This window comes from Eptatretus burgeri, chromosome 8 (assembly GCF_056783735.1).
Source record: "Eptatretus burgeri isolate ZD-2024b chromosome 8, Ebu_testis_v1, whole genome shotgun sequence".
Lineage (NCBI taxonomy): Eukaryota > Metazoa > Chordata > Myxini > Myxiniformes > Myxinidae > Eptatretus > Eptatretus burgeri.
This window is the reverse complement of record NC_140968.1, coordinates 97176089-97198355: the sequence shown is the minus strand read 5'-3', so window position 1 is coordinate 97198355 and position 22267 is coordinate 97176089. Positions and strand designations below refer to the sequence as shown.

Sequence of the window (22267 nt, the reverse complement as noted above, 5' to 3'; positions counted from 1 at the left end):
TGGATCCACCCCTGGGAATGGCTTTAGAGAGGCACATACCGTGCATGATGACTGGCTTGATTACAGCTTACTAATAATTTTTATTCAACATAAGATTAGATTTCCTGGGGTCTCTCGTCATGAGTAACACTGTACCCAAACAAAGCAAATGGAAATTTGATGCTACAAACCCTGGCAATGTATAATCAGCAGAGGCCCACCAGAAAACCAAGATGGCAGCCTTATTATTTCATCTGGGTGCCATGGTGGGTGGAGTCAAGCGACAAATGTCGGTGGGGTCTGGTAGCTGTCCGACCAATGGGTGCACATTTCAAAAATCGTCCCACAACAAGAACCACCACCACAACAACAACAACCACACAAAGCTCTTGGAGGCTTATGACATCACAGGTAAAAACATGCATACTGATTGTGTGCATTAATACCTCGTGCTGAACAACTAATAATTCCAATAATTGCTCCCCCCCCCCCCGCACCCTACACCACCACCTCAAAGAAAACGCCAAAATGGGTGAAAAATTACTTTCAAAAAGTAATGGAATCAAACGGAACTTCAGAAAACGCACCTTCATGGTGTCTCAAGTCATCCCTGAAAGTTTCAGCTTCCTTTGTCAAATCCTCTTGGATGAGTAAATGAAACATACATGCAACATACTCTCCCTCCATGATATACAGCCAAGATGTAACCACTCTACTTTAGTTGCAGTGGGTGTCTGCGTAGAGCTCTGTAAGGTTTCCACGTTGTGACATCAGCCCCGGATAGTCCATCATCCCTTGTGCACAGGTGAAGGGAAACACATGGATTCATCCAAAGTGAACCACACTTGATCATTATGGGTAAAATATCACGAGTCAAAATTGTGCGATGACATAAAATTATATCGAAAATATAATAAATCGAATTTCAATCTCATGATTAACAAGCTCAAATGAGCTAAGATGCTCGTCCTCTTAATGATGACGTCATAAAAACGAATATGACGTCATTGTGATGTATCAGGTTTTCGATAAATGATCTGTGCTCATGCCCGGCTTGATTCCCGCAAACAAAATTCAAACAGCTTGCCGAGTTTCCGAGATAATGGTATAGGCAATTTCCATTAGCGACGATATTATGACGTCAACTTTTTTTCTAGGGAGAATTTCTAAAATCGGAGATGGTTACTGCCTGCGCGTGGGTTTTCTGCATATACATGGCAAGTTTCACGAAGATCCGATGAAAACTCTGGGTTGTGAAACAAAAAATGTCAAAAAATAGGATTGACGTCATAAAAATTGATATGACGTCATAGTGATGTATCATATGTGCGGTAATTCATCTCTGCCAATGCCCTGTTCGATTCCCGCAAACAGAATTCAAAAAGCTTGCCGAGTTTCGGAGATAATTTTTTCGCCATTTCCATTAGCGGAGATATTTTGACGTCATAACTTTTTTTCTCGGAGGAATTTTCAAAATCGGAGATGGTTACTGTCTGCGCAGGGAATTTTTACATATATATGTCAAGTTTCAGGAAGTTTCGATGAAAACTGGAGGCTGAAACAAAAAAGTCCACAAGAACAACAACGTGAGTAAGACTTCGAGATCCTCCACGAGGATCTAAAATGTACTACAAACACAGATGAGGTGTCAAACAATACACACAAACCCCTGTTGTGTCGCTAAACAACAGGTGTGTTAACTCAGCCTATCATCATTCAGAGGTTGGCAAAATGAAGAACCAGCTGGCTGGAAACAGGGGGCACTGCATCAGCAGCCCATCCAGAATGATAATAATCATGATCCTGATTCTCATCTGGATTGTACCCCCAATGGGATCTGAGTACCGTATTTACAACCTGTTCCCGCAGTGCTTCACCGGTGGGGTGTCGCATCATAGACCACACCGTCCTTTCGGAGGAAATATTAAGCTGGACCATTTTGCTCGGGGATGCTAAAGATCCCACAACATCATTTGAGAAAAGTAGGCCATTGTAAATCGGTACCTTGACCAAATCCCAAACTCCTGCCTTGAAATTTGTCCAGAAAAAGCAATGACAAGGTACCCAACATATTCCTTGCATACATAGTAGCTGGCTACCTTAGCTGCACAAACTATCCTTTCGAAGGATGGCCCTTTATCAGATCAGGATCAGATTATTTCAAAGCTCCTGGTCTTCTGGCTAGGGATTAAACAAACTTCAAAGTACGAATGGGAATAATTTTGTATCATTTCCTTAGGGGGGGAGAGCATTTATGAGGTCTCAGCAGTTGCTTCTTGATGTTTAGACTCATGATAAACTGATTACAAGTTCTGCCTGGCACACAGCCAGCCGTCCATGGAGTAACAGGGTTGTGCCTGAAGCTCTGACACATGAAAAGGTTGTTGTGTCCCCCCCCCCCACCCCTCCAATCCCAAGATGACAATTATTCTGCTTCATTGACTTGCTTTTCATTACACATTAAATGGAGCTCCAATTCGGGTTCGCACGAGATGAAAGCATCGTCATTCGAAGAAGGTGAAAGAGGGATAGGGTGGGAGTCTTTGGGAATGCTCTGTGATTCTTCCACAACCATCAGCAGAGCTTAAAACAAACTTTAGTAATTGGAGTGACTTAAAAAAATCTAATGATTGCAAAGAAGTAATTTTAACCAAAAGCGTTGATGCCCCGTTGTTGGAGCTGCAGCCAAGGGAAGATTGGAACCTGCTGAAGCCTATTTTTCAGCCTTGCCCTGCACTGGATGGGACCAGATGTGTATGCAGTACCACGTGACTCCCTGCACTTTATTTTTTGCTTTGATAATGCCCAAAAACAAGGTTTGTAATCAGGCACATGCATGCTTTGTGTTCGCTTTGTTGTGCTGGAACCTTGTGCAGATCTTACTCTGAGCGGGTCCCATGTGTTCCCCATATAGACTCAGACAGCCTGGACGTTAAGGAAATGGAATTGGCACTCCATCAACAATATCCAAAATTGGACTATCATGACATTATGTCACGTCGGTCACACATCCACCAGGATATGTTGCGAGCATATCATGGTGAAAAGTTAACTCCAGACAGGTCGCCAGTCTGTTGCTAAATTGTGACCTTTAACTGGGGGAGGGATTTATCGAGAGTGCCACCTTGGGATGGATTGTCGTTTTCTAAAGAATCTTCACATCCACAGGCATTAAACTAGCAGAAGGGACAACAGGCTAATAAAGATCCTTTGTGAAAGGACTGCAAGGTTACCTCTGCCACTGAAGGTGAACGTGGAGGTTATGTTTTCATCCCAGTCTGTTTGTGTGTCTATGGGCAGCATATCTCAAAAAGTTCTGGACATATTTGGACGAAACGTGGTGGACACGTTCAATGAGTGAAGAGGATGAATTGATTCAATTTTGGGGAAGATCAGAATCCAGATCCGATAAGTTTTTTTTAGTGATTGTGCTAAAATGATATTTTGCATGATATTTCAAAAAGTTTTGGACAGATTTGGATGAAACTTGGTGGAGGCGTTAGGCATGTGACAGGAAGAATCGATTTGATTTTGGTGAAGATCCAGATCCGGTCTATCCGTTGGAAACAAAACGTAAACTGTTCAGCCTGACGGAGGTATGCGTTCTATACCTAGTGCCGTTCTAGTTTACGATGCAATTCCCTCCCTGCATAGCGCCAGGGTGACAGTTTATACTCCAATTACATTTTATTGCAAATCAATCCCAAAGCGGAAGGCTCAAAGGTGAGCATGCTATCACTGTGGTATCCTGCCAATCATTATCCATTATTTTAATCTCTTATGCATGAACATCAAGCAAAAACTCATAATTGTTCATAAACAACGCTGAGCTGAAAAATTTCCTAAGATAAATATGTTTTATCTCTATTTTATTGCTTTGCAGGCAGTTTTATCCCGATCATCAACATCCTCCACCTCGAGACTAATAACACTCCTGGTTATCATGTTTCCGTGCACATTGCTGTAAAAGCAAAATGATCAGTCAACGACAGCACAAGCTTGATATTTATTTGTTTAATGAAAGACAAGGCTCAAAGGGAAGCGTAAAGGAAGTAGTGGAAGCCAGAGAAGGGTTGATAAGAAAATAAGGAGACAAGGGTAAGTCAAACCATTTTTTGGGCCAGTGGCAGGAAGTATCAGCCACATCACAATTTTCAACATGGAAATCAATTTTAACCTATTTTTATATTGTTTTAAAAAAAAATCATCCACTCCTATATCTTCTTATATGTGAATCAAGTCTTTTCCAATGCACGCTTTTAAAATGAGTTATGCAACTATTGTAGGGGTTAAAAAGGTCAAACACAATATACAGAAAATGGTAAGACCGAGAGAAAATGGAAAGAAAATGGTAAGTAAAGGTACGGCAGGAACGTGTGGATCTGGGTAGAGGTAATAAAAGGATCAGAGGAAGGCAAAAAGAACCAGAGTTGGAGTCAAAGCCACCCAATGCTCGCCTGTTTATACATTTAATCGTTTTTAAAAGACTCATCTAATAATTAATATTTTTTATAAAGTATTGCAGTGAAGTCTGATCCAAATAATTTTAAAGCAATATATGTATTTGTATATTGTAATCAGTAACAAGAACGCAAGTGAGCACAATATACGCCCGAACAAGAAAGTATATACAGAATTGTGCTACTACATGGAAAACAGCATCCTGGTTGCCATGGCAACCACTTTAGATGACGAACGTATGTTGCGACACACCGTCTCCACAGTCTGTACCGATGTACCAAACATCAAACGTGAAAGTTGAAAACTTTGAGAGTTAGAGTGCAGACAGGAACGGACGGACAGACAGACAGAGACGGACGGTATCTCATAATACGCCCCAATATATATATATATATATATATATATATATATATATATATATATATATATATATATATATATATATATATATATATATATATATCGGGCGTATAAAAAATAGTGTGGTAGATAAAAACATTAGAAAGGAAAAAATAACTTGCACCAAAAACTTTAACATTTTCACGCTCATGCTGACGCTGACGCTCACGCTGGGGGTATCGCTATAGCTCTCTGTTCTTCGAACAGGCGAGCTAAAAATGGAAAGATTTGGAAACAGCCCAAGAGGAGATGATATACGATTACAAGTCTTGCTGCTTGGGAGCAATAGAGAAATAAACAATCAGCTCTTGACAGCGAGACTGAGAATCTCAAGACCTGATTATCAACTGAGTCAAGAAGCAAAAGCTCAGAGTGGAGGTGAGAAGGACTCAAGAAGTAGTGCGACGGGTGAAGTGAGCCGAGCTGATGATGGGCACCATCTGCGATATTCACGATGTAAGGAGTCCAGGAAAGGTTTGGGCTGAAGGTGAGCTCCAGAATATTGAGAGATGACACCTCCATAGGTAATTGGCTGGATCGTCAGGATTTTCACTTTCATCTGAAAGTCTCGATGCCCCCTACCTATCTGAAATCATCCAGTTCGGTGGTTTTTAGTTGAATTGAATTTCACGAAGATTCAATCTCAAATTTTCATCAACAGGAAGTTTTGTATTTTTTATTCAGTATTGGTCTCACGCAGAAGGTCCCAAATAACGACACATTTTATTACTTATTTCAAGTTGAAAATGGATAAATATTTATAAAGTGCCAAAAATAAGTAGTTTAAAACAGCTCTTGCATGTATTGTTATTTTTAAAACTTGGCTTGCTAAAGCCCGTTCTGTCGGGAATGATGACACAATAATTAAGTGCAGGGCTTTTACGACCAAAGCTATGGTACGAAAAATAAAATAAATAAAAAACTCCAACCTTTTTTGAAAAATAAAATCATACAAACTCCATCTTTAAAGTATTCATTGTCCTTCGCCTGCCAATAGCGATTGTAATGGTATGCAGATCAGACAGTATGGTTGAGACAAAAAAAGAAACTGAAAATAAATATTTCTCTCCAATGTTAACCTCGCACATATGTCTGTCAGCTGATTGGCTCTGGTTCCTGATTAAAGGCTTTCAGACAAAAACATGAAAAACAAACAGTACATTCCATAAATTGGCCAAGATTCGACGAGATTTTATTTCTGATGTTATTCACAAGGAGAGCCTACCTATCACTTCACTGACGGACCGATTCGTCGTCGTGTTTGCCAAAAAATTTTGAGTGAGAAGAGAAGGAAAGGAAGACAAATTTACCCAAGCATAGAGTGCTTTCACCCACCGGGCGTAGTGGCGTGCGCCTGTAATCCGGCTACTCGGAGGCTTGGGTTGGAGGATCGCTTGAGGACGGGAGCTCTGCACTGGGCCATGCTATGAGAGGGTGTAGGGCAGCCCGGAATCATGGCGAAACCCAACCGTTATCCCTGTGTCGTAAGAGGTGACCAGGGTTGCGTCAGGAAGGGCATCCAGCGTAAAACCTGTGCCAAATCACTATGCGGATCATAACGGATGATCCACTGTGGCGACCCCTAACGGGAGCAGCCGAAAGACGAACAACAACAGAGTGCTTTCACCCCTACCACCGACCCCTCCTCCCCCGACCCTGTCCTCACGTCCCACCCCCCCCTCTTTGCCCCCATTCACTCTGATGTCTCTTCCTGCTAGAAATGTCTCATATGATGACAGGCTTTGACAGGCCCCTCCATTTTTTGGGGCAGGAGAAGGGAAGGAGGACAAATTCGTTTTTGGCCCGATCTCTCAATTGTGAATTATCAGTTTTAAAAATTCGAGTATCCGGATCCGGATCTTCACCGAACTCTAATAAATTCGTCCTTGTCACACACCCAACCTGACCACTAAATGTTAGCTGAATTGGTTCATAACATTTCAAGAAATCCTGTTCACAGGCAAACAGACAGGGGTGAAAACACAACCTCCATCCACCTTCGGTGACTGTGCTAAAGATCAAATAAATATATATTTTTTAAAATCTCCTACCTTATTGCTCTATCCTTATCGACATTGACTCACTTGAGAGGTAGCCATGATACTAGTTCCCTGTTGTTCTATTAAAAAAAATTATTATCAAAAACTTTCCCTGTTGTTCTAAAGGTATTTGAGATCAATTGTAAACCTTGACACGTTAAATGTGCGTTAAGACATTGTTTGTGATTGAAAATACTCTTCAATGGATTTGTTAAACACCGGAAATTCTTCCCGAACCTGAAGCACTTCCACTGCACCAAATAACAATGCAAACACCACCGGCCATTATACTTGTGAATGCAAATAAATAATTAAATGTTTGCAGGGATAAGCCTGAGCCATAAAAATAATGGTATACTTGTACTGTCCAAGTTGAAAAAGGATGAAACAATTTGAATTTTGATTGCCCAGCTGTAATTACTGATTCATAATCGTAAATACTGAAAATCCTTGGTTGCATTCATAGTTAACAAAACTAAAGTGAGATGATCATGTTTATCAAAAGAAAACTTGCATGTTTTCGAAATTATTTGACGAGGTCAATTACGGTCGACCACATGTGCACGTTATATCGGATAAGTGCACATTTCGCGAAATCGCAAAAGATCCGTGAGTACGAACTGATGTACCGTTTTATTGTAATGTGAATGAACTTCATACAAGGGAATGTCACGCAACTGCACAATTCGGGTAAGAACATAAGAAACTAGAAGATTCATAAAACACCTTACCTCACGCTCTCTTCGGAAACAACGACATTGGCGGGGTCTACGAGTGGCAAATTTGATTGGTCGTGATGACGTAAAATGCTGTAATATTTTGTCCAAGTACTGTTAAATGGAAGTGTTTTGAAAATGCTAAAAAAAGACGATTTGTATTCTATAGTGTTCAACTATATAATGAAATTGAAATAAAATAAAGATTTTGAAGGTTGGAGGAAAAAAATATTTGTTTCGGAAGTTTACCACCATTGATGCAGTGTCTTATACAACACCTAATTTAGCATTAATTCTTCGTGCCTGTTGTTTGCGTCTTTTAAGACATCCTTAAACACATTTGATTTCCTGTTTGGAATGATTTTCAATTTTGACTGCCAGACAGGCCGACCGAGTAAAAATTATCTCACTCCTCTCTACGCATGTGTGATCAGGACAAATTCATGGCCAAAGTTTTCTGATTTGTGTTCAAAATACGACATTCAATTGAAATCAAGTATTTCCTTGATCATAAACTGACATTTGTACACAGGACAGACAGACAGTAGTGAACCAATTGCTTAATCCCGCTTTTCGCTTCACATGCGTGGGATAAAAATTGTCCCAGATTTTTTTTGTTAAAAAAGGTTTCACATCAGTGCATATCACACTGAAGAAAAAGAAGTACAGGTGGGTTGAATTCTGTTGAATATATATAAGCCTACCAGTACCACGTTTCACATGGGTAGGAGGGGTTAAGCTTGGTGAAGCCATTGTATCATGTCAGCTTCAAGAGATATCCATTGTTGAATGGATAAAGCTCATATGAACCAAGGTTGTGAACCAGGAACCTTACCATTCCAGTGTTCTTATTCTGCCAGTGAGCTACTCTTACTCTGTCAGTTGGCTACTAGGCCCTTGAGGCATGTAAACATCATGGGGGGGGGGATGTGGGGGGGGGAAGTGGGGGGAGGGGAAGCAGTGGGACAAGGAGCTGCCATAGATGCTTGATGATTTCTGCTTACCATATGATGAAAATGTTGCATAAGAAGTTGAAAAACTTGCATCTTGTATCCAAAGTGAAAAATCAACAAATTCGCCAACAGCAATCCGAATCTCAAAAAAAAAACAAGGACAATACTACGAAGTTTCCGGAGTTTAAACTCAATCATTCAACTTTCAGTCAAATCCTATCGAAATAAGTTGAAACACATAATAAATATGAACAAGGCTTTTGGCCTGTTAGTGTTCCCATCTGTACCTCCTGGCTCATGAGATATAAGAAACTCGGGTAAAAATTCCATTCACCATATGCTTGTTTATTGTCTACTAATGACCTTTTAATTAATGTAAAAAATCACACTGATATCTACTAATGTCTATGTCAGCTGAATAGCAGTATATGAATAAGCTCACCCATGAGCCTTAAATGAACATCAGAAAAACGAGAACAAAGTCGAAGCTTTGTTCACATCGTTGACTCAAGTCACAGCTTCCAACATGGTCATCGCCGATGCCATTCTGGGATACAAAGCGGAAGATTTTGCGATCAGATTTGGTTATGTATGACCGGACAGTGTAGTGAGTGATGGCTTAATAAGTCGGTGGAAAGCCAAGCATGGAATTCCTTTGGCCATCTTGAATGGGGAGAGTGGTGCTGACAGGCAGATTACACAGTGGATGAATATCAGCATGACTTGTAGAAGCTTCTGGCCAAATGTTCCCCCTCACCGTGCCAGAGCATCATTTTCAATCTGGAAGAAACAAGGACTAATTTTTTGGAAACTTGTGTCCAGAAAGTCATTGGTGCTCAAAGGTGAGCGAGCGTATGATGGAAAGGATATCAAAGAACAGATCACTGTTTTCATTGCGGCTATCATGTTGCGATGAGAAACTGCAATTTAAACTGATTGGGAAGCCAGGGAAGCTCCTATCCTTAATAAATTTGGAAGATGCGGTCACTTACAAAAGCAACACCAAAACCCGGAAGATTTCTTTTAAGAACGCATTCAAAATTTGAATTGAATAATGGGAGAACTCATCTGACAACTTTGCAACACGATAGCTGAAGCTCAGGTGATGGACGGCGGACTTCAACACCAAGAAGATTATAATATACATCACCTACCAAAAATATACATCCCCTCCTTCCCAAAAAAGCACATCCTTCCCTTTGACTCAAATCCCAAATTTTAACTTGATCTGCTCGAGTCGCAGAGAAATCTTTGTGAAGCTGAGGACCGCGTTTCTGCCTCTGCAATTCAGAATTGCTTCAAGCGATGAAGATTTACGCAGCAGGAAGCATACGAATACAAGTCCCAGAGCCTCCTGAAGTCAAAGACGCTGTCATTCACAATGTTTCTCGTTTTAAAAAAAAAATGATGAAAGAAGGGAGGGTTTCACAATGTTCTTAGACAATGTCATCGATGTTTTTACTGATGAAGACGCAGTGGCCAGAACCACTTCAAGACAAGATGGACAGTGAGGAGGTTAGAAGGTCAGCCGGCTCTGGTTTCTTCAAGCAAGGAGACACACAATACGATTTGAATGCGATGTGCCACTTCATCAATGTCAATAAACCTCACATGTGAATTTTACAAGCAGCTCTCTTTACCGTGTTCACCTTCAGCCACCAAAAATTGAGTCAACAAAGAATTTTAAAATGTGCATACATGTGAAGATCAAAAAAGTTATTAATCTTGCAGAATAAAATTTTAAAAGTTGCTTTTTATTGGTACCGTACAACATTGACGCTTGTGCAAATGGTCCCGATGGACATGGTGGGTCGAACACGGAGTTGACGTCTGAGCCAGGTGCAAAATGGTTCATGAAACGGAGTAAATATCAGTGAAAGCAATTTTTATTTATTAACAAGAAAACTGCTCCAATTATTTCCACCTTGCAGGGTCAGCCAGGGAAATTTTCAGCCCAAGTCTTTGATGAGCCGGCTGGCCAAGCCTGATGGCTGACACCAATCCGACTGTTTATTGTCAGCTCGGGAATCGAACCTGGACTGGAGAACTCAACCCAGGTAAGTGTGCTCCCCCTGCACCATCCCGTCGGACTGGACTCGATATGAAGTAATAACCATATCCAACCATACTTGTAAAAGCACACCAGATTTAGCCACAGGCTATTAATCACATTTAAAATATTGATTTTTCATTAGAGACAGATTTCGCACATTAACAACAATAAGTGTAAAATGGATTCTGTTGATAAAAGAACTAGAGAACTGTGTGGTGTACAAGCAAACAGCGGGCAGAGGAGCGTTGGACGAGGAGAGGGATGCGGCGTTTAAACCGTATTAAGAGGTCAACTGAAACGGGTGCGAATAACAATGTCGGTGGCAAGTGGATACAAGCACATCAAATGAAAGCTTCAAAAGTTTTGTAGGAATTCCAGTAGGTTCTATCACATGGAAATTTTAACTTCTCTTTTCATCATGGTATGAAGGTACAGACTTTCGTTCCTCCTTCAGTGCATTCCAAAAGACTCTAGCTACCATACACACTGTCACTACCGTTCAGTATCATAATCGACTGAAACGTTTATGCTTACAATGACGAATCCATATTTGATCCTTCTCCAGGAAAAGTCCTCATCAGGAGAGTTAAGCGTGAGGGCTCGGTTGTCTGATCACGTTCTCGGACTGCGGCCTTCGAGCTCTCAACAGTCAATTTCATCTGACAAGTGCATGGCTTTAACCATTGCCAGGCAAGTCTGAAAATCAAAAGCATAGTTAAGCATCTCAAAAGGCAAACCAGATGTTTATGCTATTGGATGACCCAGGTTTATTCTCTTTCCTTGTTTTTCCCTGTCCCAAAAGACCAGAGCCTTCTGTGGGTACGGCTTGTATATGTGCTACCCTCAAATTACGATTGGCCTCCTGGGGACGCAGGATGTTGTTTGATGCCAGTAAATTACTGCGAGCTCCTTGCACGGAATCAATCTTGGATCTTTTTCCCGTTCACTGAGACTTCAGTTTGATCCGTGTTTGATCTTCCTGTGGTTCCAATGCACAGCTCATGGACCGCAGACTGGCATGGTGAAGTATTTCCACAATAACGAAGGACACTGTGGGTCTGCTAAAGAGCTGCTGTGACAGTTTTGGATGGACGTACATTTCTTACATAGGAGTAGAGGAGGGAAGAAGGGGACTTTATCAAGTGTATAAAATGATGATGGGTTAGTCTCTGAGCTCTGTGCTCTGAAGTTCGATTATTGATTAATTTGAGTTATATGTTCTGTGTGTGAGCTCTTACATGAGCCTCAACATAGTGTATATATATATATATATTTTTTTTAATTCAAACTATAAAACCGATTTTTTGGGTGGAGTTCCCACAGAAGGCACCAAAAAGAAAACCAATTACTTTTATCATATTGTTGTGGAAATGACTTCTTGGGGCTAAGAATGTACAGATCAGAATTGTTGTTTCCCATATTTCATGTTTTAGAGTGAGGTAAAATGAACTATTAGAGGACCATGCATCAATATTCGCATAAAAAGTAGGTCATCTCCCCTCTCAATATTCATGTCTAAAGTTGCTTCTTCCTCAACCCTTTTTTGGTTTTAGTGTGTTTCCCTCCAAATCTGCGCTTTATGTCCTTTTTAAAGATAGCGGCCTTGTGGGCCAGGAGGGACACAAGTTCAGGCATGCTTTCACCAAGCCTCGGATATTCAGGACAGTCCAGGAAGTTTAGGGGTGGTACCTCAGCCTGAGTGGTGCCTGAACGACCATTGAGTACACAGCAGGTAGGGTTAGGTGACGTTATGTGGCGGGGCACAACCCGAGGTTGTAAAAGGGCCGGAAAACAGGAAGTCAGTCTTTCTGGTCTTGATTTCTGCTGGAAGCTCATATCTGCAGTGGAGCTCGGAGGAGGGAAGTGGATGCACAGCTGACTGAACGGAGAGGCACGGCCAAGCACCTCCCACCATCGCCCCATCCATTCCTCTCCAGCCCAAAGATGCATCCCAAGCAGCATTGTGCTAGCTCTCCAGTTGACCTGCGTGACCACGGTCCCTGCCTGCCTCTGGCTGCTCCAGACACCCTGCTGGACGTGTGGTGCCGGAATGGGCCGTGATAAAATATTCCACGTATTGTCGATCTCTCTGGTCTTTCTCCTGTGGTGTGGCTGAGGTCTTAGGTTATTTAAATAAGAGCAATTCCATCCGTACAAATCACCAGGACGCGTATATCATTTATGGTGTAAACTTGTCGGCCTACACAATATTGTAACGAGTGCCTTCCTTGTTCCTTCCCCTACCCAGTTATAATTATACACCATCAAACAAACTGGGTCTCTTTTGAGTTATTCAGACCATTAATCTGACGTTGTGTGTAAATAGTTGTGTTGGCTCAAATTATTTTAGAGGAAATTCAGATTATAGGTGCTCAATGCAGTTATTAAATTAATCACCTCATTCACCAACACCACTCGGGTTTCAATTTGATTCCGGCCCTGGTGAGGTGAGGAGACCGGTGCTCCACTCGACTTGCCATGGGAGCTTCTAATTTAAACTTGGTATAGGAGCGAATAGGTTATTCCTGCAGGGTCGAAGACGACCTAAGGGTTGGCGTCAGGAAGGGCATCCAGCCGTAAAAACATTGCCACAAGAAAGGGTACCATGATTGGAGCCCACAAAAGCTGACCCCTGCTCATGGATAAAGGCTTTCAAATGGTGTGATGATAGGAGCGAATAGGCCCTTGATCCAGCTCTGAGCGTCTCGGCCGTTTGGCTGACGTGAACCCCATAACATATCATGACCGTTTATTCTGTTGTTATCTTGGAGGATATCGGTCTCTTTTTGGACCAATTTGTGTCATAACTTATGTTTCCAACTTCCTTTCAGGCTACACCGTGGATTATGATGCATGGTTGGTGATGGTATATTGGATTCAAACACAGGGGTTGGACCTTGGTTGTCTTGTGCTTGACCAAAGAGCAGGTCATGGTAGAGATATGTAATTTGGTCAGGGTTCTGATAACTCGCTTACTCTTCATCAAAACTCACTAGGAACTTCAACATGCACTCGCAATCGATGATGATAGAATGTGGCATTCAACAGACTGTGCACTTTGATTCAACGCCCTGCTGCAAAGTCTCAATCTGGCCGTGTGTAATCGGGTCAGCCGTCAGGAATCAAACCCAGACTAGACAGCTCAAATCTAGATGCACCACCTCTGAGCTATCCTATCAGACTACATCTATTTCTTTCAACATGAACATTGCATGACCCAAAGTGGCTTCAATATATTGTACTGAACCCAACAATCTCCACAACCCAACAACCCTACCTTGTTAGAAACCATCACTCAGTTGTTGATAAACATTTTTGAAATGTGAATATGTAATGAATGTAGTCAATGTGAACATCTGAACGTTACATCCAGATTCATTTTTAGATCTTCGTGGAGGATCTCTAAGTCTTACTCACGTTGTTGTTCTTCATCTTCTTCTTGTGGACTTTTTTGTTTCACAGCCTCCAGTTTTCATCGAAACTTCCTGAAACTTGACATATATATGTAAAAATACCCTGTGCAGACAGTAACCACCTCCGATTTTGAAAATTCCTCCTAGAAAAAAAGTTATGACGGGAAAATATCTCTGCGAATGGAAATCACCTAAAAAATAATCTCCGAAACGAGGCAAGCTTTTTGAATTCTGTTGGCGGGAATCGAACAGGGCATTAGCAGAGATGAATTACCGCACATATGATACATCACTATGACGTCATATCAATTTTTATGACGTCATTCCTATTTTTTGACATTTTTTGTTTCACAACCCAGAGTTTTCATCGGATCTTTGTGAAACTTGCCATGTATATGCAGAAAGCCCACGTGCAGGCAGTAACCATCTCCGATTTTGGAAATTCTTCCTAGAAAAAAAAAGTTGACATCATAATATCGCCGCTAATGGAAATCGCCTATACCATTATCTCCGAAACTCGGCAAGCTGTTTGAATTTTGTTTGTGGGAATCAAGCTGGGCATTAGCACAGATAATTTATCGCAAACCTGATGTATCACAATGATGTCATATTCGTTTTTATGACGTCATTAAGTGGACGAGGATCTTTGCTAATTTGAGCTTGTTATATCCCTTTCATGGGTGATGTGATCACATATAACATTTGTAGTTTATTATTAGTTTCACACAAATATATATATATATATAATTATTTATGGGCCATCCAATTATGATGTAATACATTATTTGGATGGAGAGGGGTAGAGGCGGGTGGAAAGTTAGTGAAATCGCGAAAGATAAAATTGAGAAAGGGAGAAGAAAAGGAAGGGTCAGACAGTAGAATTGCATGGTTGGAAAGCAAACAGAAGGGAAAGGAAGTTGGTGAGGGAAGAAGGTGAGGAAGAGAAATTGAAGAAAGGTACTTATTTCTACCAAATGCTGAGGGGGGAGGGGTTAAAATTTATGCATTTTGCATACATAGTAAATAAAATAATCATCATCACCATCATCTATAGTCTATACCATAAGAGAGATGTCTGTCTGTCTGTGTGTCACCATTTTTCTCAGAGATGGCCAAACGGATCCTCGTAAAACTTTCAGAGGTTCATCAGTGCACTCATACACAAAGGTCAGCACCCTGGAGGGAGGGTTTTATGGGGAAAAAATGTTTGAAAAGAGAAAGTTGGATTTTATTAGATAGATAGATAAATAAATAAAAAAAGTAAAAATAATAATAAGAAGAAGAAGAATCGCTCTATAGTGCCAAAGCCTTTGTAGCTGTGTGAAAGGTAATATTAAATGATCCCTGATCCCATTCCTTAGTGGGTGTCAGGAAGCGTTTTGGGTACCCATAAAATAAAATCGTAAAAAACCCCAAAATTTGATTTCTTTAAAATGCCAACAGGATGAGAACAGCACTAGGCAACGCCAGGTACCCCTGCTAGTCATCTATACCGTGTTCTATTTACAACGTCTGTTTAGCTATGGCAGTTTCTTGGCCAGGGGTTACAAACCCTGGACATGCTGTGACTGATGCAGGAGTTTTTTTATTGTTTTTTTAATATATACGATGTCAAGGCTTGTATTAGAGTTAACACACAGAACATATAACAAGTGAAGCAGGAGATGAGGGACGGGAGAGGGAAGCACAAAACAGTGGGGAATAGACACATGAGGAAATTTGTGGAAGGGAGAGTGATGGGGTGGGCTACACGGGGTAAACAAGATGTGCATACTCAACTGAAAGTGCACGAATATGGAATATGTTTAGGGTGCCAACCCTTGTATATGTATTCAGCTCACCTACTCTTAGTGAAGGACACAATGGGATCTAACGTCCACAAATAAATGCGAGCAAACAGGACGCCCAAGTTGACATCCATCTAAGGGACGGCACACATATTGATTTGTCTCACCCTGCCCCTGAAATACCAGGATGAGAGTTTATAGCTGGGTCGAGATTCAACCCCTGCAGGCTAGATGACTTGGTGGCCAACGTGCACATAACTCTCGGGCCTAGACTTTCCTGCCAACACTTAATAAATCAATTGCTCACCTATATTCTCCTTTTCCCCTCTTTTTCCTGCTTTTTAACCACCTTCCCATGTCACATCAATCCATCCACTCTCTCCAGTACTGTACTTCAAAGTCGAGGCTCAACAACAACAACAACAACAAAAAAAATGGCTTCTTATAATGTGTAGACAAGACCTCACAAAAATATTGACCTGTGTATCTGTTTTGGGCATAATATGTGCATATTTGTCTGAGATCAGTCTCCCCCTTTGAATGAATGTCACCTGATCAGAAAAACAATGTTGAGCTAATTAAATGGTCATCAAGAGATTTTGGCCCAAACTGGATTATGTGAGGACAAACTCTTGCCACATTGCGAAACAAGCTTTGAAGTTTGCACTTCAACAAAATCAGACTTCATTCACCTTTTCTCACAAGTTATCCCCTTTTGCATTGCATTGTCTGGTATCCATGACATTTGTGATGATATATGGTTTCATAGCTCATTAATGATATGTGTTCACTCAACAAGCAGGCTGGCAGGATGGCCTCGACTAGAGATATGCACACTCGCCTTTAAGTTGTCTAGCCTGGGTCATCCTGGTGTTTCACAGGCAAGGTGATTCATCAATGTGTGTGCCATCCCCTGGATGGACGTTAAACTTGGTGTTCCATCTTCTGGGATTAGTTGGTGGACGTTAAAGATCCCACGGTGTCCTGCGAAGAGTAGGTGAGCCATCGCCAGGCACCCTGGACAAATTTCAAATTCCTGCTTTAACCGATAGAGGACATTGCATTAGCAACACAGCTGCACTCTCAGCCATTGATGCTACCCCACAGCCTTGTGTGGCATATCACAGAAGAAGATTCCCCAAGCTATCATTATATGGAAAACATGTATACAATGCAGTAGTTTTTACCTGCGACATGTTGCAGGTTGACAAGAGCTTTATGTTGCTGTTGTTGTTGGGGCTCTTGTTGAGAGAGGCAATTTTTGAAATGTGTATCCATTGGTCAGACAGCTGCCGAACCACACCCACATCTGTTGCTTGACTCCACCCACCATCGCACCCACACAAAATAATATGGCCACCATCTTGGTTTTCTGGTGGGCCAAACACATTCGGCTTGTAGGCCTCTGCTGATTATACACTGTCCGACTTCATTGTGCCAGATTTCGATTGGCTTTGGTTGGGTCGAGTGTTAATCATGACGAGCATAACCCATACTCTGCGCGACATGTTGGGGTGGGTGTGTTTGAGAAAGGAACTGATGCAGAGTATCAGTAGTAATTTTACTTTAATGCAGAAAGTGGAATACGATTTCAGTTTCAGAACCATTTTATTTACTTTCTTTTTGCACCATGCACCTCATATGGTCTTTGACATAATGTAAGCCGAATATCACGAAACTCGAGCGCAGAACAAAGTCGAAGATAGCGCGACACGAAACCACAAACTCGGAAATAATATATAAGATGAGGGACTACGAAAAATCTCATCATAGATCAAATAAAAATTATTTTTAAGGTTTAACAAAGCCCTTTTAAAAACAAAGGTTTAACAAAGTTTTACGCCCTTCCTAAAAAAAATAGCGTTACATAATTTTTGAAGAGCCCCATATTGGGGTTAAACAATCTGTGACCATCTGATGAATTATCTCATTCTGATAAAACTGATGAATCAACTCTTTTAAGTGCTGCTTTAAATACGCATTTCCCAATCGGCCCATTACCAATTTTTTTTAAGCTAATTCACTCGCGTTTAATGGTGAAGACCTATACCTCGAATGACGTCGTACAGGTTTTTTGTGAACAAAAAGGTTTAGTACCACAGAAGAGAGAGCGGGAGTGAGGAAGAGAGGGGCGCACGTACACGCAAACACACACACACACACACACACACACACACACACACACACACACACACACACACACACACACACACACACGCACACAGAAGATGCCATGCACCAAACCAAAATAGCAACAAATACTTCCCCAAATATTGCAACAAAAAAAAAGGAAAATACAAGATGAAATACCAACAGATGTATAGTGAAAACTGGGAGAAAGACAAAAGAGCAGGGAAATATTTTTAAAATTAGTTTTTAAAAGGCAGACAGATTGGGGATAGAGATAGACAAAGGATCACCGGAATGACGAAGAAGAGGTCAGCTCAATTGGGCCAGAGAACGAATCATTATAAATTCCCAAGACCAAGGACACTACACGAATGGCTTTAAAAAAAATGGCAGGACTGAGCCAATCAGACAAGTGTAGGTTCTGCAATGTCGAAACAAAGCATGAGACGCCTCCTATCAGGATGTAGAAGGACTCATGTCAGAACAGCAGTACACACAACGGTACAACAGGGTATGTGGAGAAATCCACTGGCACATCTGTATAAATTTCAATATCCCAGTTCCACAAAATTCATGGAAACACAAACCAAGAGCAATCGTTGAAAACAAGAACATAATGCACGCATATGACCTCACTTATGATCCCATCCAGCATGAACAGAGAAAACAAAGCACTGCAGCCACACATAGTTCTCAGATATAAAAAGGAAAATAAGGCATTGCTAATTGAGGTTTCAGTACCCAGTGATTTTGATCTAAATAATGCAGAAATCAAGAAAATGACCAAATATCAAGATCCCAATAATGAAGTCAAAAGATCCTGGAAGCTGAAGAATGACAAAATTGTATCAGTGATAATTGGAGCAAAGGGAATGATAAAGAAGAATCTTACAAAGATCCTACAAACCATCCCTGGGAACATGACCGAAAACAAACTACAGTTGGAGTCTGTCCGATCCTGAAAAGAGCCTTCAGAACAAGACTGAGAAAAACATAACTTCACAACTCTGGCCATGAATCACGATCCTTCACACCAAGACTCGAAGGTGGCTACTTCGAGTCCTGGGAGGGCTCCGTTCCACTTTCTGAAACTGCAATTCTGGAGATAAAAACAGTAAATCCCCAGTTCAGAATCATGATGATCTTATCGATCTAATCTTATTCATTCACATGGGAAAACACGGGAAAGACACGGCTCTATCTAATCGTATTCATTCACATGAGAACATGGGACAGATACGGCACAAGGTTGATGAGACACATTCTCGAATCTAATCTGAGCAGTGGGTAATGATGTTCTTTTTCTTACACATGGACACGTGGGACATGAGCAAGGATGAGGGAATCGAGTGGACAGAGGAGGCGAAAAATATATACTGTCGTATCCAGGTCGATTCAGACCGATGCTGGATGGACCGGCCGAACTGACTTTAACTGCCCCAGACTGAGTTCAAATTATGGCGGCTTTATGCAAGTAAGAACCAAGGAGAGACACAAGGCTCTTTCCTCTCTTAAAACCAACGGGTTTATTTCCCAAACCAAGGAGGTAAAAAGAACTAGGGGGTGCTGATCGCGCTGGATGAGACGACGGTGGGTTGCGATGGGGAAGAAAGGGGTAATACAAAATCGATAACAAATAATTATATGCAATGAGACTAAAACCTCTAGTGCCACACATCAGATTTATGGGGAACAAAAACCGGATGGCTTCAGCTGCTGGTGGCCGAGCAGGCGATGAAGCAACAAACAGGTGGTGAGGAGATAGTGAGGATAATGGAGGAGGCAGCAAGCAGATGAAACGAGCACAGGGCAAAGACAAGCAGGACAATCTCCTCAGAGGAAGCTGTCCATCTCTCCTCAGAGACAACTCTTCCCCCTGAATTTGCGATCCTTCTCAGAGATCACAATCCTTCTTCAAAGCTCTCCTCAGTGTCACTCTTCTCCAGAAATGATCTCCCTCACTGTTCAGTTCTCAGAACTAGTTCTCCTCTCTCCCCGTCTCCTCAGTCAGCTCTACTCTACTTCGAGTCCACGATTCTTCTCAGGCTCCCCTCGGACTGTTCTCCTCCAGCAACGAACCCACGTGATCCAGGCTCTTCCCCTCCTGGGGCAACAACAAAAAAAAACTCCACCCCCACGGAGACAAAGCAAGCTCTGCTCTTCTCTCTTCGCTTGGGCCTCACCTGGGGCACCTCATCCGGTGGGAGCTACAAGAGGTTATATGTTACCTTAACATTACTCCTTAATTAATTATTACGACGCACCATGCCCTGTATAGTGCACATTCAAACAAGACAATCCTTCAGCTAACGTTTCTCCACTAATCACATTGAGATGGGCTGGCTACTCGAGCACGGACCATACTACTCTATACACTTCTATGGCAATGTCCAACCCCCCTCCCCCACAAATGTAACACAGCCATCCCCCCCCCCTCTCCCCCAGCTTGGAACCACAGCTCCAGCCTTAACATTTACAGACTCAAACCTAATTCACCTCAACAAAATAAATCAGGAGGGCTGTGGGAAGTGAGCCGTAACCAACTTACCTAACCTCCTTATCGTATTACCCTCTTCGTTTCAAACAAAATTCCAAAATGTACAATTTTTATGGACAAAATTATTCTTTTGTTCCCTTGTATCCTTGCTCTGATGTCCTGAGACGGGGAGAGAATTACTCCAAAAACACAACAGGCATAGCTTATCTCCAATTTACCTTAACCAATTCAAACCCCATCTGCTTGGCAACATCTCCCAGTGGACGTCACCTGCTCCAGGTGTCAGCAGAGCCCAAATACTTAATTTAGAAAATTACCTAACCAATTTCATGGGCTACGTGCCCTTCATAGCACACATCAAGTCGCATGGGACAAAGTGAAACATTCAATCATTCATATGCAAGAACAACCATCAAATTCCCTGCAAGGCCATGGCTTCATCTTTTAACATGCTGCAGATGTGGCCCTCAACTCGGCAGCGGGGAGGTCCTGCAAAACCAAGATCGTGGGGGCGCCACATCTCACCGGCTGTAAGGGGAGAGTTACCTCGGGAGGGATCGCAGTCACCACTCCTGCAGATCCTCATCCGTACCTGCGGACAGACACACACCTTCTCTACCCACAAAACCCCAAATGTCACTCCCTTCCCCACTGCCATACAATTCTCCACCACCTGCAATGGTGCACCTAACCTGCCATGGCCTGCATACAAACTAATAAATCACAAGACTCGAACAAAACACAATTCTTTATTTACGACAAACATCACATTTTAACAATTTCCACCCGATCCATATGCTCGACTCTCAAGGCCACTTTTGCCCGTCGCCAAATACTAATTCCCAAAATCACCTGCATACTCCGAATAGCAAAGCATGGTGAGTCTTGACAATGGGGAAAGGTAAATTTAACCACAATCCAATCACCACTCGGGAGCCCGTTCAATACCAGCAGCGCCTACTGCAGCCATTATTCCCACGTCTCCCATGCCAATTAAAACCCAGGGCTCTCCTCCCAAACCGAGAACCCATAAATCACAGTGGACCATCTGTGGAAGGCAATGCAGGCCTCTCTGGACCTTTCCCAATCACTCTAATGTTCCACAGATGGTCCAATGGTGTCTGGTGAACTGTACTCATACTCAGTCCATGCGGATCAACCCATATCCATACACCAGCACAGCATGGTAGGTCGCCATATGCTGGCTGTCCCAGAGCCTCAAGGAGAGGCTGCCAGACCACATGCCCTGGCGGTCACATCACCAGTCCCTTACTGGTGCCATCACCAAAGCGCGGCCCGTAACACCTCTCCAGAGTGGTTCTCATGGTGCACGATAATAGGCACCCAGGAGGAACCACATCAGACTCCCAGAGGCTTCATCCCACTCCAAGGTCCAGCGACCCCACCGGCCTGAGACACGAGACTCAAATGGCGCCCCAATGGAGAAGAGATGCCCCACTCCACCAGACTCCCTGTGGGGCCGAAGTCGTGCCACAGGTGACCTGTGGCTGTAAGCCACATCCAAATCGGTGGCACACCAGGTGAGTTTCAGGAGCCATGGCCCTATTTCTAATTATGCAGCGAGAGGTGTTTTTAATTTTGAAAATGGACTATGGGACTTTGGAATTGTGCAGCAAGAGGTGTTTCAAATTATGTGGCTTTGATGTGTTTTTAATAATGTGGCAGTGAACTATTTTGTAATACACAGCAGGAGCAATTTTTAGCTCACCTGGACTTTAGTCCGGTGGGCTTATGCAATCGAGCAGTGTCCATTGGTAAGTCAGTGAGTGAGTGAGTCTGTAAACACTTCAGTCATTATTGCTTGAACCATACACACAAT

At 42.2% G+C, this 22267-nt stretch overlaps 1 long non-coding RNA gene across 1 annotated transcript; it reads right to left on the bottom strand.

Moving 5' to 3' along the window:
* Positions 1-520: 520 nt before the first annotated feature.
* Positions 521-20291, bottom strand: LOC147022340 (uncharacterized). Its single transcript, XR_015061194.1, has 3 exons — positions 16988-20291; positions 15075-15189; positions 521-773 (listed from the first exon to the last, which is right to left on the bottom strand). It is a non-coding gene; the product is annotated as an uncharacterized LOC147022340 (long non-coding RNA).
* Between the last annotated feature and the right edge of the window lie 1976 nt (positions 20292-22267).